Source organism: Lactuca saligna, chromosome 2 (genome assembly GCF_052625555.1).
Source record: "Lactuca saligna cultivar CGN05327 chromosome 2, ASM5262555v1, whole genome shotgun sequence".
NCBI classification, from domain to species: domain Eukaryota; kingdom Viridiplantae; phylum Streptophyta; class Magnoliopsida; order Asterales; family Asteraceae; genus Lactuca; species Lactuca saligna.
Genome location: NC_136418.1, coordinates 107,284,379 through 107,303,957, shown reverse-complemented (window position 1 = coordinate 107,303,957; position 19,579 = coordinate 107,284,379). Strand labels below are relative to the sequence as shown.

At 33.8% G+C, this 19,579-nt stretch overlaps 1 long non-coding RNA gene across 1 annotated transcript; it reads right to left on the bottom strand.

Moving 5' to 3' along the window:
• Positions 1-546: 546 nt before the first annotated feature.
• LOC145028993 (uncharacterized) lies at positions 547-1,063 on the bottom strand. The gene is made up of 3 exons (XR_013676305.1): positions 981-1,063; positions 711-885; positions 547-634 (listed from the first exon to the last, which is right to left on the bottom strand). It is a non-coding gene; the product is annotated as an uncharacterized LOC145028993 (long non-coding RNA).
• Positions 1,064-19,579: the final 18,516 nt, after the last annotated feature.

Sequence of the window (19,579 nt, the reverse complement as noted above, 5' to 3'; positions counted from 1 at the left end):
ATTGGATTTTTTTTCACTGGGTTTTGAGTTTTCCACGTATATTCTAATGTTCAATATCCTTTATTGTTTTATCTTTAAGACGATTTTCCTAACAATAACATCTTTAATGGGCTTACCCTCTGCTATAAGATGCACTGTGGGGTATCCAAATGTACTGACAAGGACCCCAGTCCAAAATCTACAGTGAACCAGGGGAACACATGACACATCTTTAATGGGCTGGACTCCATGTCTTTTCTGTTCTAACTATCTCCAGTAGTGGCATCACGTGAGTTGGACTGTAATCATTTAATAAGAAAAAATTAAAAAATTAAAAAAAAGTTGATAAGAGTTCAAAATTGCCTATAAGATGTAGACATATGGATTTTCTCATGTAACCTGAAGAAATGTGCCCTAATAACTCGATCTTGAAATTTTATATTTTCTCCAATTAAATTGAGGTCAATGGTGGATGTGTTGGTTGCTAAAATGAAATGAAGGGGACAAATGTTTTCAATATCACTAAATATTTTTTGCTTTAAAGGAATGTTCTCAATTACAGCATGTATTCACAAAACCCCATTAACATTGGACAACACCTTTTCACCTAGGCCCTGTGGTAGCTTCTTCCTTGAAACCGATCCTTTAACATTTGCTGAAAAAGTCATCAAACATATAACCAATAAGTCACATAATAAAATAGCTACACAATATAAGAGATAACTAACTACCTTCTGTTGTTTTTATTCCCTTTTGAAGATACTCAGAGTTGATTTCGTTGAGAACAACTTTTATATTACCAAGGATAAGGGCAATTGCTATTCCAGACCCCATTAAACCTCCACCAATCACAGCAACTTTCTTCACACTTCTTGGCTTTAGACCAACATCAGTAACTTTAGGTACCTGTAAATGTAAAATCAAAGAAAACCAAATTTAGATTTGTAGAAATTTTGATATTTCGAAAAAAAAAAAAAGAGAGAGAAAAGTGTTTAAATTACCTTTGAGATTGCACTTTGTGCAAAGAATATATGAACAAGACCTTTCGATGTGTCTGAAACAACAAGCTCATTGAACACCTTCACCTCCTGAGGAATAAAATGTTTGCATTATTAGAAATAATTGATAAATAAGTTACTTACAAAAATGGTCCCTGTGATTTCTGATTTAACCGCGTTTGGTCCAAAAATGAAATCTTTCTTCATTTTGGTCCTTATTTCAAAGGTTCCAAGGACCAAAACCTTGAAAAAAGAATCAACATTGAAAAGCGTTTCACGTTTTGACTATACTAGGTAAGCTTTACACTAGATTCAATCATATTGTTTAATATTATTACTTATATCTGGAAGCAATTCAGGGATAAGGTGAAGCGACTGGGATAGCATTTTGACTCTCTGGTCCTCAGTCAAAGGTCCTATTTTCATTTCATGGCTGAATGATGAGAGTAAAACATTGAGCTACCAATTGATGATTGCAATATTTTGGTAGCCAACTTTACCTTTGAGCAATGGTGGATCTATGAAAGACAACAATAGTGAAATATGAATCCAAGAGAAGGATTTTATCAGCAACAATTAAGGCAAAATCTAATAAAGCAGGTTTAACTCTAGAATTAAAAGCATAAGAAATTAAATAAGGCTGAATCATCAGACCTAAATTTGCAATATTTTCTCTGTTCAAGCAATTGGTATTATGACAGTTGCATCCCTGATGATCAAGATTTTTTATTTTTGTAGGTGTTCTTGGAACTGTTAGAGAAGAACTATACTAAGATATGATAAAGAGCATTCTTTGCATCCAGGCGGTTGGTTTCCAAAACACCTGCTACTTTGTGGATCTTGTAATGAAGCTTCCCTGCTGCAATGAATCGTGACAGCTCCCTATTTCCCCCACCAAATTCAAACAATCACACCCACGTTGTTAAAAAGACCAAAATACCCTCATGATACAGACATGTAAAAACAGAAGTGTGGATGCAAATATCGATCCAAGTTAATATGCTCAGTGATCCCAGCTGCAGATAAACAATATCATTATAAATTATTAAATTAAACCACAACCAAAATAACCCTCATCAACATGAAAAAGTTATAACATAAACTCACCAAAAGCAAAGAATAATGATTTGTTTTGACACTCGTACAGAGAGTTCATAAATTCTGATAAAAATGGAATCTTTCCAATCACGTTCAGAATCTCTGGTGCATCCACAACCTGCATAGATTAGAGAAAAAGTTTAAAGAAAATGAAAAAAAGATTTAAAAAAAAAGGTAACACATTGAAAGGACTACTACATAGTACATACCATTTTGCAGCCTGTAGAAAACTATGGATTTCCTTTTACACCTCTTCAGTTTGCAAGCTCTAAAAGGAGTGTGAATTAGTCCCTGAACATTTCAGATTTTATAAATAAAAAAGATGTAAAGATTCAAGAATCATAGTTTAGTTATGTAGAAATGGACAAACAAAAGAATAAAGATAGGATACTTACCAGATGATGACTGATGAAAGATGGCCTGTTAATCAATGAAATAGACGGATGATATGTAATTGATTTGATTATTAGAGTATAAGAGTGCAATTAATATTGTTAATTGTCAAACTAAAATATTAACTTTCCACTCATTCTTATAGCAGCATAAAGAAATTAGAAATAAACTAAGGCTAATGATTAATGAATACCTTGGTTTATAAAAAACTAAAAAAAGGGTTTGAGTTGCAATGCATGTTATGACTTGATATCACAGATGATGGCATATTGTTTAAAAGTTTCATAAGCCTCCTTACTCCAACACGTAGCTCCCCATTTTTGATGTGTTTGCACTCAAGAACCCACATCTAAGTGTTTGATAACGAGGGCTTCCTTTTTGGAAATCAAAAACAGAAGAAGTGATATTTGAAAACTTTCAAAACAAAGACCAGTAGACCTGAACAGCTTCTTTCTGAGTAGAGGTTTACTCGTATACCCTTTTCTACAGATTCAACTGTTACCTGCATGCAATAGATACAACATGATCATTAGCATATACAAACAAAAACGATGGACTCAATTACAAAAATTAAACACGTGAACTGAATGTATACAGCTTAATTTGCGTGTCTTAAACAAAAAGATGAATAACGACAAGTGATCTATGGAGCTTCATTCTTAATTACCTAATTTTCTTTCGTCTCTAATCTTTATACATCTTATCAGTCACACTCGTATAATTAATGAAACTAGCTTGAAACTTATAAAATAAGAATATTGATAGGGACATGACGAATCCAACATTAATTAATGAAAATACGTATATAGTACCACGAGCCATGAATTCTAGTAGCTTGAGAAAAAGTTTCATAAACCAACTTTTTTGCACTAAAAACACACTCCATCCAGTAGTCAGCAAATGACGACGAGGTTGACCTGAAAAAATATATTCAAAATCAGTCAACAAGACATCTAGAAGAAACAACACACAATGATGAAGAAGAAAGGTTCTTGTTCGTTTATTGCTTCCAAATAGGATGGGGACTTTATTTTTTAGGAGAACCGACGATAAAGGGGCGAATAGAGCCATAGGAGCCATTGTTACAACCAATCAATTTCATTCATGAAGTATTATGAGAATACTACAAGAGGCGAATGTCAACTGCAATTTCAAATGAAGTATTAAAAGATTCTAGACCAAAAACCTGATAAAAGTCGTCGAAGCTAGAACCAGCAGAACTACTGAAGTTATTATTGACACGAATAGGGACATGATATAATATGTGACATAGCTTCACCTCGAGTTCCTCCTGTACCCATTTCTCTAGAATAATCTGAAAACTAGTTGTCCATCATTCTCGCCTAAACCAACATCCAAAAAAAAAAATATCATATCACTAACTTCACTCCAACTCATTAAAAAAAATTACAATTAAAAAAATAAAGTCCCAATCGAGCACGTGACATTGCAACAATCATTCTTCTAACATCACGAAGGTGCCCCACAAATCGTGTCCTCACAAGAGACAAAAGAATAAAATCATTTTGTTGACCTTGAAACTTGTCAACCGTTGCAACCAGAAGAAAAAAAACCTTATAAACACTATCAAAGGGAAAATAATAGCATAATTTATGTCCTAAACTGACCTTGTGTGGAAGGCCAATGAAATCATAAGGAGCACATCTTCTATTAAGAACATAGCATATGAGATTTTCTAAAGGAAGTTTAGAATGTGAAATTCAATTCTAAACAAAGAAATAACACACCTACAACATGGAACGCCAGATGCAACAACAGGTTCAAGTGATAGAAGGGTAGTGAATGGCGAGACCAATTTCAAGAAGCTTTATGAAATTTTCAGATTTGCAACAGCAGGAGCTTTATGAAGTTTTCAGATTTGTAAATTCTAATTTCTAATTCTAATATTCCAATTTCAAGAAGAGCTGAATCCAAGAGATTGAGAGAACGGGAGAACAGGAGAAGAACATACCTGATTTCCGGTGACAGCTGCTGCGGTAGTGAATGGCGAGACAAACGGGCGGCGACTGAGCAAGGTAAGGAGGTAGCGACTAGCGACGATGGGGGAGGAACTGGGTAACAATGTAAGATAAAAATCGATTTTGACTTCTTGTCACTAGGTTTGGAAATCAGACTGAAATCGGGAGGGGCATAGCCCAATTTCTACACTAACAGGCCTATAATTAAAATTTTTAAAGATATATTTGCTATTTCTAACCCAAATATCAGGGGGGGGGGGGGGGCAAAGCCCCTCCTGGCCCTATTCAAAATCCGCCCATGCTATGACCATTAGCAATCATATGGATCGCATCTGATTAGTAATTAGCGAATAATATCTCTAATTGAAGCTTTATTTGATTATAGAGGAAAATTGGAAGTTTCACGTGATAGGAAACCAGATTAAAAAAAAAAGCAATCGAGAATTCAACACATACAGGACCAAGAACAGTACCTATTGAATTTATGAGGCGACCTACTCCTTGCTGAAGCACAACCGATCCATTCTCTTCAGAAAAAAGGATATACATAGCAAGGCTAAATACACCTTAATGAACGATTTGATTTTTAAGAGACAAACCGATTGGAGTGGAATCAGAGATTGAGGAGTGGATACTGTTCTAAGGTCTTTATTTTAGGAACGAACAAGGAAGTGATGGTGCAAATCGATGACCACCAATCAAAGCCTTCATAGAGCTCGATTGGAGTGGAATCAGAGATTGGAGAGTGGAAGAAGAGAGGATCAGAGAAGTTCGAAGTGTGAATTGAGTTTTTAGGGTTCAATTTCAAGTCAATTAGTAAAGAGTCCAAAACGATTACACCTCCTTGTACCTCACCCAATAATCGAAACCATAGAAATTCTTGAATTCTGTATGAATAAGCGACGAAGATGCGAACTTGTGGGAAGTGAAGCCGTGGAGGTTTGAGAATGGAGAGAGAAGAAAGAAAGAAAGGGGGTTTTCAGCGGGGATGAGTTAGGTTTTCAGCCGGTGGAAACAAAGCGGGCTTTTTAAATTTTGGAATTCATTTCCCCCTTGGATGAAACGCGTGTTTCATTAAAATTTATAAAGCGACATAGCTAGACGACGCACATTTTATTTAAGGTGCCCTCCGTGTTTTTTTATTAGACACCAAATTTTGGGCACGCAAAAATGTGTGTCCACTATGCTTCATATTTTGGAAATCTGACATCAATTTTTAGGGCAGGCACATATGTGTGTCCTCTATTAGCGCGTGTTATTGATTGTGCATCGTAAAAGGCTGTTTTTCTAGTACTTACTGGCCCAACATAAGGCCCGCTTGCAACCGGATCTAACCCGACTGGACCTGGCGTCTGCATCTCAACGGCCAAACCCGCAGCTATCGTAATCGTCGCACCAACAAAATGGCAGCAGGATCCGATTCCGATTCTGCACCCCCTTCCGCCAACAGCTTCTCATCTGCCGCTAAGGACGGCATGACGGTGGAGGAGTGCGAGACTATGATCTAAAGAAGCCTTAGAAGTAATTCCGCATAACTTTTTCAGATTCTTAGTGTTTAGGGTTTATAAGTTTTTTATTATTTTTGCATCGTAATCACTGAATCCGCCATAAATATCAGCTCCATCGGTGAAGTTTTTACGGGAGCATTTAGAAAAAAAGTGGATGTAATATCGAGTTCAAGTCCATCAATTTATTTGTTGGTGTTGCTTCAATCTTAGGTCAGAGAATTGAAATGGATCTGACTGAAGAGATCGAAAACGAAGGTGACATATGGGTTTTGGAGCAGAAGATTGATCAGCCAATGGACGAAGAGGCTGGTAGGCTTTAGAATATGTATAGAGAAAAGGTAACTTTATGCCACTTTCTTTTTCTCAATGCTTTTGCTTTTTGGAAATGTTGCAAGCTTTGCACCCCAAAGAGCACCATCAGACCACATTAGTTCTCCCCTTGTTAAGCGTGTGGCTTGAAATGCTTCTCCCCCATGGTGCCAAGATGATAAAGATGGTCATTATGTGTTTGCACTTGGAGATAATCTAACTTCTTGATGTAACTACCCTTCACCACCATCAAAGAATCTTCATTTTCTTGATTGCATCCTTGCTACTAATAGAATAGAAATCAATAGGAAACAGTGGTTTTCTACTCTTTATTTATAGAGACTCATAGAACTTATGTTTGTTGACTTGTATTTTTGGATATATATATATATATATATATATATATATATATATATATATATATATATATATATATATATATATATATATATATATATATATATATATATATATATATATATATGTTCGATACTGGCTAATTCGTTTCTTTCTTTGTTTGATTGTGTGACTTGCAGATAAGATTCATGAAAAAATGGGAGAAGGTGAGTACAATTTATGAACAAATTACATCTAATTGTTTGTAATATATCATTATATTGACTAATCTGATTAATTAATGTATCATTCAGGTACATTTGGGCAAGTATTGGAATATTGGGACAAGGAAAGAAAGGAAATGGTGGCAATGATCTCGAGGGAAGACCCCAAGAGGTTATTGTCATTATTATTATTTTTTAATAAAAAATGTTTTTTGTGGGTTTTGATGAATTTATATTATATATATTTATAGGTGAGGGAGGTTATTGGTACTGAAGATGATAGTGAGGTGAGGAGATATAAGGCAAAAATGGAAGAACGTGCAAGGAGGGAAGAAGACCTCTTCACCCGTGCTCCTCTTACAAGTAAGGAAAAGAAGAAGCTAAAACATATGCGCAACTCAAGAAATGGGTGAGCAAAAATACAATCAGTCATTTAGTTAAATAAAAAAAATGAAAAATATAACTTATTCTGATGGTGGATGTTTGTTTGTTGTACAGGCTGGCAGGTGTAGCTGATGGTTTCTATGATGATATTAAATCCTTGGCCTTACCTTTAGAAGAAGGTGATGAAGGTCAAACATCCTTCTTCATGGATTCAGATGTTGGAGAAAGGAAGTTGAAGAAGAGGCACAAGGTATAAAAAAAATTTTACCACTTCATTATTTTACTTCTTTTTCTGTTATTTGTTTCTTAATTATTTTTTAATCTCTTCTCTTCTGTTGTTGTGTTGTCAACAGAGACGACATTAGGGATGGATGGATGGATTGGTGATAGAAACTCTTAATATCATAATTCTCCTACAATCACACAACCTTTACTTTTACCTTTATGCCATGAGGATCAATCTATGTGTTTTCTATAGTTTCTTGTATTTCTTCAAACTTTTTTCATTTTATCAATTTTGTTTTGATGCTTTCTTTTGTATGGGGTTTCTACATCCCTATATTTTGCACATAAGCCCCTCCCCCATCGAATGTTCGTTGCGCTAAAAGAACTTAATTTGTGTTTTTTATAATGGTGATGTAATTTTACGATCTTGCCCTTGGCCCAGGTACGAATGCTGTTGAAGTCATTGGTGATAATAGGTGCATCATCTGGGTTAATATTAGGTGCTGCTGGAACAATTGTTCCCTGGTTATTCTCCTAGATTTTTTCACCTGATCCTCATGTCATAAAGGAGGTCAGTTTTTTGTTTTCTTGTGTTTTATTAAAGATTTATTAAATTACAAGATAAGTCGAATGTTACATTACCTGTTTTTATTTATTTAGTTTAAAGTTTGTCTTGTTTGAAAGCAGATGCACAAAGTTCTACTTCCATACTTCATTGCTTTGTCTATGACAACAAGTACTCAATTGAGGAAGTAGCTGATCAGTGTCATTCCCCTGAGGATGTATGTATTTATTTATGTCGTCTTCAACATTTATATTTTGTTAATCCCATTTTGGCTCTGTTTTTTTTAATTAAGTGCTGTTAAAAAATATATATTTTATAAAATGAAAACAACAAATAAATGAGCACAAATTTGTAAAAATTTAGGACTTGATGGTACTTTCTTTATTAATATCAACTATTTGTTTCTGCATTAAGTAAAAAAGAAACAAATATATATAGGTGAGGTGTTGTTATTAATCCATACAAAATCACCTTTTTATTGGCGGATTGAGATGGTGTACAAGATCATTGCACACATGGCTGCTAATGGTCGAGCTATACTTGCAGAAGGTGATTGTGGTTTGCCTCGAAGTGTCAAAGTTTTTCTTGGGGAGTGTAATGTTGATGGCTTGTATGGGTAATCGTGTAACAGATTTTTCTTTTTCCTTTTCCTCATTGAGATTTTTTCAAATATGGATTCTCATTTTAATGAAATAAGAACAAATATCAACATATTGTATAAACCTTGATGAAATTTATTTAATGGTGTGTTTGTATGTCAAGGTGATGATAATACTGCTGCACAAGATAGATTTTTTTTCTCTCTCTCTCTCCCTCTCTCTCTCTCTCTCTCTCTCTTCTATGAACAGAACCTATTACAATGGATGCTGGTGAAAGATACAAATTATGATGTAAAGTATATGAAAGATACAAATTATGAGGTTAGTCCCATGTGACTTTTATGATGCAACGTATATAAAAGATACAAATTATGGTAACTTGTTTCTGTCTTTTCAGGAGACTAACTATGTTCCAATTAAACATAGGAGTCGTGTTGTACTTATGATTAACGGGTATGCAATGTAATCACTCTTGCTTCGTTGCTTCTTGCCCTTTGATAAGTGGTATCTTACCGTAGCCTATGTTAAAATTTTAATGGAAGTCAGAACTCAGAAGCTATCTATATGCATATTGTTTTATCCTTTTCAAAGTAAATAAGATTGCTAGTTATGTATTTCTTTTTGACAAATTGGATTTATGATTTGGAAATTGTAATCTCATGTTAGGGGGGACACCTTTAATGGAAATGATGATTGATGCTGGAAAGGTTGTTCCTATTTTATAGTTGGAACATGGAGTAGCTGTTGTTAAAGTGTATACAAGGTCATTCATGACTTCTGGCAAGTGTTTTAAGTTCATTTTGTTTTCTGATGCAAAAAAGTGGCTAATATATTTGTGTTGTGTTGTGGTGTAGGGTTTTCAATAGCTATAATGAAGGCAGGGCAAGCAATTCCGCAATGCCTGGATGTTGCAACTAAGTCTCCGCATTGGCATGTTGGTGTTGATGGTTGGTAATTCCATTTGATTTGAATATGATATAGCTATTAGCTAGTTTAAAATTACAATATAAATATATGGTTGGTGGATATAAAAGACACAAATTGATTTCCAAAGTGACAGATTATTAATTAGTTGATATTAATATTATACAACTGACATGATTATTGAATAGTTGATATTGATTTGAATATGGTTGATTCCACTCTCATACATACCATGTGTATTATTAATTAGTTGATATTGATATTGTACAAATGACATGATTATTGTGTAGGATTTCCGTGTTGTTCTTGATCAAGATTTGGGATCGATTGATATTGAAGCTAAGAGACATGATGATTGGTTGGATACATGAAGGGTTTTAGAGCTTCTTCAGACAGCTTAATGACGAGTTACTGAAACAAGAAGGTGCCCCTTCATAGCAATGTAGTATTAGGTTATATAGTTAGGGAAATGCTTTTAATAACAATGTACAATCAGATTCGTTTAATATCAATGTATTACATTTTTTGACATGATGCTATTGGATGAAATTGATTGTTTTGGGATATATATATATATATATATATGTGTGTGTGTGTGTGTGTGTTTCTATATATTTGTATTATGCATAAAAGAGTATTGTAAAGGCATGTCGTATATGTATATCGTAAATGGTTGCTGATGTTTATGACACACAAATGTGTGTCATCTTCATTTATGATAGGGGCTTTAATGATACGCAATGCGTGTCCTAAAGGCGCGTCGTAAGGTTACGACACGCAAATGCGTGTCGTCTTCCTTTATGACAGGGTCTTCCTTGATACGCATTGCGTGTCGTAAATGCATGTAGTAAATAGACGACACGCAAAAGCGTGTCGTCTCTCGTTATGACAGGGCCTTCCTTGACACGCATTTGCGCGTCGTAAAAGGCTATTTTTCTAGTTGAGTGTGGTACCTGTCTAAAATGGTGTGGTATAAAGGATGATGTAGCATGTGAATGTGAAGTGGTAAAAAGTAATATTAAAGTTGGTGGGTATGGGTCCTCACCACCATAATATTTTTTTGTCACGTTCCATGTCACTCTACACACCATATAATTTTAGGTAGGATATGGTAATCACACAAAAACAATTTCCATGTTATAAAAGTTTTAATTTTTTTATAAAATAAGGACAACTATCAATGCGTGAAGTACGACTCTTGAATCAATGGAATGTCGGTTGCCTTATGTTGAGAGGGTAATGCCTCATAACATAACATTGGTCAGGGGTGGTGTTGTTTGGCCTTTAACAACGTTAAGCCTTTGCCACATAGAGGATCCATACGAAGTGGTCTAAGACATGAACCCATATCCACAGGTCTAACTTGATGAAGACCCCTAACTTACAGGTCTGATTTTTAACTACGCATTTTCCTAAAAATGATTAGTTGTATGTTTTATCAAGCAAAAATGGAATGTTGGTTATTGGATTTTAAACGATGCCATCATGTCGATATTAATATAAACAATGAAAAGTTCCCCACGCATTACATTTTATTCACTTAAAGATAACATGGGAGTCAACAAAGCTATTAAAAAAACAATCGGGGACGCTTGCTATTTGACTGCATGAGGTATAGTATATAACACATAAGCTTTAGTCAGCTTTGAAAAGCTAGGATGGTAAATAAAAGAAACATTCTTTGAAAGACAACCTCATAAGCAACATCCACATAAATGAAATGTTATGAAGCAAAAGAACTCAAATGAGATTTTTTGCAAAAATGGGTTGAAAATAGGGACCCTTTGCAAAAATGGGTTGATTCTTATTTCTTTTGCAAAAATAGGTTTTTTTTGTGGCCCCAAATAAAATCAAACGTATTAATATATAAATTTATATTTTGGCCCCTTCAACTCTCATAATAACCTCATAACTTATCTATTATTTACTTTTTATATCTTTAATTTTTTAAGTGTATATTTTTATCTTTATTACATATAATACATAAGTTTATTATTCAAATTACAAAATCGGAATTTATGTAAATATCAAATATTTCTTTTTAAACTAACATATATATATATATATATATATATATATATATATATATATATATATATATATATATATAATTTATATGTCAAATTATTTGTAGAAAAAAAACAAAAGCTATTGAATTGTCATTCTTTATCGCAAAGAAGATGTCTTAGTTGTCACTATCCATATGCAAAAGTAGGTGTCTTAATTGTCACTATCCACATGCAAAAGTAAAAGTATGAATTATCATTTTCATCTAAAAATATGTAAGTAAAGTTTAAAAAATAATTATCACTTTGTTTACATTCAATTCATTTTCTGACGTATATATTAAATTCACCATTTTAGTTTCCATTATCATTTTCATAAACCATAGTTCTCACAAATTTGAAATCCCAACTTTTCTTCTTTAATTCTTCAGTCACGTTTGTAACTTCATATACGAATCCTCCTTCGCAACAAAATTGTAAGGTACATACTCTTGTTGAAATTTCAAATATCGTGAAACATTATGTAAAATATGATAATTTATGTATTTCATCTTATTGTTTATTTTGCAGTTACAAAAAATGTGGCCTGCGAATACTAGTCTTGTAGATCTTCTTAACAATTACGGAGTATCACAGCCAGTTCAGCCTATTGATTTTGTCACCAACCCCTCTGAGGTACAATTTCCTTTACCTAATGATGCTAGATGTGAGACAGATAATGACTTTGGGTTTAATGAACCCAACTCCCAATTTAGTGAAGATAGTGTTAGTGAATCATTAAGTGATGTTGGGGATGAGTCTGACGATAATGTGAATGAAACTCCGATTGTGAGTAAAAGTCCAATTATGAACTTTATGAACGATATTGGAGACGAAGGCGACAATGACGTAGTAGATATCCAAGACAAAATTTATTTAGATTTTTGGAATGAATCTGAAAACAAAATAAGGTTAGGGATGCTGTTTGAAAATAAGGATCAGGTAAAAAAGGCAGTAAGACTTTGGACGATCAAGCAAAATAGAGAGTTTAAGGTTTGTGAAAGTAAAAGTAGTTTTTGGATAGCAAAGTGTAAAACTCTTGGCGGTGAAGAAGGAAGTTCTAATACTGACTCATATACACCGCAGTGTGCATGGTATGTTCATGCAATGAAAAAGAAAAACCTTCATATGTGGAAGATCACACGTTGGGTGGATGCACACAATTGTTTTGGATCTTGTAGAGGCAATGACAACATAAGTCTAAACTCTGCAACTATAGCCTTCTACATCATCCACTCAATTGAAAAAGATATTGCTTATCCAGTGAAACATATACAAGCAGATATTAAAAATATTCTAAATGTTAACGTTTCTTATTGGAAGGCATGGCATGGTAGGAGAAAAGCCATAGAGAACATTTATGGAACTTGGGAAAGTAACTTTGCAGAGTTACCCAAGTACATTGCAACTTTGCAAACTTCAAATAATAATACCATCGTGAAATGGTTTCATAATCCAAATGGCTCATCACATGTGGCAACATTTAAGTATATTTTTTGGGCTTTTGGACCTGCAATTAATGCATTTCATTTATGTCGACCTGTTATTTCCATTGGTGTTTGTCATTTGAGAGGTTCGTAAAAGGGTAAAATGCTTATTGATGTTACAAAAGATGCCAACAATAATATATAACCAGTTTCTTATGCCATTGTTGATGAGGAAACTATACACAGTTGGAGTTGGTTTTTGTATCAGTTCATACATTTTGTTGCTCAAGACAGACAATTGTGTGTTATTTCAGACCGACATCAAGGAATAATTCATGCAATGGCAAATCTATAGGAATGCAAAGAGCCATTGGAATACCATCAATTTTGTCTTCGACACATCAGAAGCAATCTCATTAAAAAGTACAAGAACGTGAGGCTTAAATCATTTTGTTAGGATATTGGAAGCACCACACAAAAAAGAAAGTTTGTGAAGTATAAGAAACAAATCAAAGCAATCAGTCTTGAAGCTTGGCAGTACCAAATTGATAAAAGTCAATGGTGTCTTTTTTATGATGAAAGTCGTCGATGGGGGTCGTTAACGACAAATATATCAGAGAGTATGAATAATGCGCTACGAGGAGCAAGACAACTACCTATTAGGGCGTGTATTGATCTTACATTCAATAGAACTGTACAACTTTTTAGAAAACATAGTGATGCTGCAATGAATTGCAATACACCTCTACCTTCACGTATGTGGTGTCTCTTTCGTAAACGTGACACTTCTGCACAAAGTCATACTTTAACTGAGTTCAACTATAATGAAGGTGTCTATAGAATTGTCACCAAGTTACAAATAAATGAAAACGGAGGAAATACTCACACTGTTAGTTATTATCAACATACATGCACATGTGGTAAGTGGCAGATGGAAAGATTCCCTTGTTCACATGCTCTTGCAGTTTGTCGTTTTAGAGGGGATAACCCTTTTTCCATTATCAATTATGTTTACACAACTGTGACATACAAGCAACAATATAATGATGGGTTTTCACCACTTCCTCATGCTGATTATTAGTTAGAGGTTGATTGGAGTATTCAAGCAGATATCTCAAAATGTGCAGTCGGTCGAGGTCGGAGGCGTGCAAAATCGATTTCGTAACGAGATGGATGTTCGCCATCGTGATGAACCTCGTAAATGTGGACTATGCCATCAACCTGGTCATAACAGGAGAAATTGTTCAAATTCTCAACCTAGATTCAATGCGATGTGAACCATGTAACTTTTATTATTCTTGTAATTTTATGTTTAATTTAGTTTTTAGTTCATGTTTAATTTCTTTTGTAGCTGTGTCTTTAATTATCTTGTAATTTCGTAATTTCGGAACATATAATAAATTCGATATTGGTATTAATTAGAATGTGTTTATTAAAATTTTCTAATGATGTAAATCGCAATAACATAATAGACATATTTTGGTTATATGTTTTTAATATATACAAATTTACATTTGTTGTAAAAAAGCTAAAAAAATAATTCTTTTATTAAAAAAATATATAAAATAAATATAACATATAAGTTGTAGGGTTAATATGAAAGTTGAAGGGATCAAAATGTAAAATTATATATAAATAATTTATTTTTATGTGGAGACATAAAAAAACAACCCATTTTTGCAATTGAAATAAAAATCAACCTATTTGAGCAAAAGGTTCCTATTTTCAACCCATTTTTACAAAAAAAAAAAAAAAAAAAAAAAAAAAAAAAAAAAAAAAAACTCGAACTCAAGTATGAGTCGGTGAACATTAAGTAGTCTTTTTAATTTCAAGAAGAAAAAACACATAAGAAAATAGAGGATAGATAAGGCTAGACCCAAACAAGAGTGTCCACATACTCCACGATTCTATGTGCGCTTTGTTCTGTAGATGTCAATTTAGTCTTGTTTGCAATTGGATCGTATAAAACAAGTCGACCCCTACAATCTACAAGAAGCAGTTCATTGCGTGATGTGAATCCAAATGGAAATCTCCAACCATCATTAATAAACTTAGGGAAAACATAGCGTTTGACCCACGATTTAGGCACCCCATACTCCTCCATCACCCACACCTCCCATGCACCATTCTTATGCCATGAAATCTCACAAAGCTTTCCACCCAAAACTCCTAAATGATGCGTAATGTGGTTGGAATCTAGTAGAGAATCTGGAACAGGTATCTCACGGAAGGGTTCTGAATATGGATGTTAGAACAAAAGTATCCAGAAATGCGTATTAAGCCGTTGATAGAGCCAATAACATTCATTGGGAGATTACTTGGAGTGTGTTTGATGACATTAGTGGGTTCTAGATGGGAAGATTGAGAGGAGTATTGTTTGAAGGGTTTGAAGAGACCATAGAAGATCAAGAAAATTTGTTCATTGTTGTTATGCATGGAACGATGGAGGTGGGATTTTACAAAGGAAGGATGGGATAAAAGTGTACTCCAAGATTTGGAGACAGACCTCATCTGAGCAAGCTGTTTGGCCAATAAGCGGACGAATATGTTTAATAAAATCTCGTCTGGGAGATTCTCCGTAGTCGTTGGGTGTTGGATTTTAGACATGTAGCAGCAGTATATAAAGTATTATCAATGGCTTCCTACATCCAAAGAAAAAAAAAAGCTAATTAATTGAAATGGAATCCAACAATCATTATGAAAGAAAGACAAAAAAATATAGAAAGCTACAACAACTAGGATGCCCTAAGACATTCATACGATATAGCATGGAGCATATAGTCCCTACATAAGCTCACATTCGCAAGAAATAATTAAAAATTGATCTAACTGAAAGCAAATGTATTAAACCTGGCTAGAAAGGGCCTCTCACGAATCTTAATTTTCTCGAGTTTCACCGCTAACGTAGGGAACCTTCACATCGCCGGCAGTCACCATAGGGGAAACACGAACTGTTAAGGAGATTTTTGTGCACAAATGTTGTTTATGGAGTAACGGAGATGATTATTAATTTCCATGAGAATTATAGAAATTTCAAATTATTATCTTTTGTTTCTTACTTTCTTTTATTTCTTTTATTGTTTTTTTTTATATTACTATATTTCTAAAACGTTTATTTTTATTTTTTTTTACATGTTGACTTACAGTTCTAAAACCTTTGGCACTTGGAGCATGTTAATAATAATTTCTACATCGTTTTTAAAAATTGAGAGACTCATAAAACTCTACAAAGTACAAACTCTAAACTGATTATTGGACTTTTACTGCTTTATTATACTAAAAATACAGCGATGATATGATGCTATTTTTTAAACCAATATATTTGTTAGAAGGATTTACTAAAACAATTTTAAATAGATACTAAAAATAGATCAATCATAAATATATTTGTTTTTTTTAATACAACAATACTAAAAATAGAGCAATCATAAATATATTTGTTTTTTTTATACAACAATAATAATAACAAAACCCGTGAACTTGTTCTAATGCCATAACTAAGGAAAGTAAATTTTAGAATTCATAGAGGATTGCATTACACCCTATAAAGAAATACAACCCTTAGCGGCCACCAATAGCGGCGACATATCAAACTGTCGCCGCTAAATGTAAGTTTTGCCGCTATTGGTGTCGCCGTTAATTGCCCATGACACGGATGCGCACTTTAACGTTTCGGTAAATTAAGACCGTCTGATCATGTTTATAATCCAACGTCTAGGGTATTCGAGAATGCACAAAAGCAATACGGGCGAAACAAGTCGCCGCTAAAGACCTAACCGAGTCACCGCTAATTGTCGAATAAATGATGCGGCATTGATTCCCTCCTAAGTGTCGCCGCTATTGATAGAAGTAGTTGCTAAAGTCAAAATTGTCGCCGGTAAAGGAGTCACCGCAAAAGGTCGACACAGTTAACCAAAGAAATTAACGTCGTTTTCTTATTCTCTGTTCGCTTCCATCTAGAGCTGCTGCTGCAATTTTTTCTTCCATCTTCTTGGTCGATTCACAACTAAACCCATCCGGCAAAACCGATATTTAGGATTCCGACCACATTGAGGAAGATACCGGCGATGAAAGTTGAGATTGACCGGTGGAGACACTATTTTCCGGCTACAATAGGTATTTTCAACAAAAGATTATGTTCCCTTTTGTCTTGTAACATTGGTATTTAGCTTGCTTTAGTGATTAATTGCAAAAGATGTTCAATTCCAGCTTTTGATTGACTTTCCCCGCCACCATCGGCGACTGCTGCTACCACTTTACCATTTCTTTGATTTCCGCCACCATAGGTTCTATTTCCTTCTATTTATTTTGAAATTTGAGTTTAATTGCAAAATATATGTAGTTGTATAAATTATGTGAAAATTAGCATATATTTGATATATGTATGTGAATGTGTGTAAATTTGGTGTATATATGTGAATGTATGTATGTTTGGTATATATGTTGTATATAAATATGAAATATGTGTATTTGGTATAAGTAGGATGTTATTATCTATATATGTGAAAGTATGTGTGTATTTGATATAAGTAGGATGTTATTATATATGTATGTGAATACATGTGTGTTGGTGAATATGTAATATTTGAATGTGAAATTTATGTATTTTGTATAAGTAGGATGTTATCTATATATGAAAAAATCATTGGATCTTTTATTTTGATTGAACATTAATAATTTTTGGTGTTACAAAGACTTAATCTTAAACTAAAAATCCTAGTCTCTAACCATCCAATATAACTTTTTTAATGTCAGAATGAGAAAAATGCTATTACATAATTTGATTCCCATGGATTATAATTACATTATAAAAAATCCATACTAGTAGTAAAACATGGAATGATTAGATGTAGGTGAACATTGATAACCCTCTTAACACAAAGAAAATTTTATATTTCCATTGAGACATGAAGCATTACCGACGATGGCAACAATAGCGAAGAATTTATCATTGGCGTCGACACGAAGCATTACCGGCGACAATTTTTTTAGCGGCGACATTCTAATCAATAGCGACAGAGCAGTAGCAGCGATGTTTTACCGGCGACGTGTCACCGCTATTGCGTTTACCGGCAACTAGCTAACTCTTTACCGGTGACTTTTGTCGTCGTTAATGATTGTATTTCTTGTAGTGCACACAAGACCTCTGACATGTTTTTAATTTTTTTTATATGTAACATAAATTCATATATCGTACCATACTTTGTATTATAAGTTTATAAATAAATATGTCTATAGAAAATGACATTTTAGACGACATAGGTCTAAAATAAGGTTAATGATATTGTTCACCAACGAATTTTTCGATTTGGTTTAAATATCATCATTAAAGCTTTATTATGCATTCTAGACCCCTAAAGGGAGGAGGGGGGGGGGGATCCTAATTGATTCGGGTTTCATGGTTATATAATCTATTTTGCTTTTTTGTGTTTCTAGAAATCAAAGATTAAAATTTTGTCCATGTGGTTATGTGAAACTTAATTTATTTGTTATTGTCTTCTTCACCTGCTTTTATTTTTGGTTCTGAAAGAATGGTGAACCTGCTTTTATTTTTGGTTCTGAAAGAATGGTGAGCCAACACGAACATCAATGCCAACCTCTTATCACAACCAACAACATCCTAACCATAAAAACAAAATCAACCACAAAGATCTTTATTAGAACCCTAATACTTCATGACTTTAACTTATGAAAGAATGGCTCTCTTCTTTATGTGGTTTTGTTTGTAGGATTTTACCTTTGAGAAGTTGAAGTCGGGTCTGGCGTGTGCAATTGAAATTTATGTACTTCCATCTGTTATGACATACGTATGTAATCAATGAAAAATGTTGGGATGCAAAACTATTCATTGGATGATGACTTAGAAAGTTTCATCCTATTCGATACGGAAGGCTTCTCATGTGGAAGGCCTTATGGGTTGAGCTAGCCTATAAATACTAGTTTAGTATTCATTGTATAGGTTGAGAGAGCTCTCATTGTATAGATGAGTAGTTTAGTCTAGTGTGTGTGTGTGTGAGAGAGAGAGAGAGAGAGTATTGTACAAGCATGCACATGCTTCTACAAGTTTTGTAACTACTCTATTATCTATACATCTTGTGCTTAAAGTGCCTTAAATATTAGTTCGTGTCTTTTCTATTATGCATTTCATCATAATTCCGCATTATCATCTCTATGGGATCTTACATGTGGTATCAGAGCTTAATCTTGAATGTTTAACAACTTTTTAAAGATCAACGATCCTAAATGACAACTTTGGTGCATAATCGACTAGAATATACAAAATCTTTGGTGAGTCTCTCCGTTAGATATATTTTCTTTCATGTCAAATTTTTTATCCAATTTGTTTTTGTTAAATTATCCTAAAACGTTGATCTATATTTGCTTGATCTGATTACTGTTCATTATCCAAGTTCGAGCCCAAACCTTGAAAATCCGAGTCTATGAATCTCATTATCTATCAGTTTTCATCTGATTGCAAGTTGTTCCTTCTTCCTGTTCGACCAGTTTCTCTTATTTGGTTTTTTGGCTTGATTATGACAGCCTTTCTACCTAATCAATTTGATTATGTGTTATGAGTTTATCTATT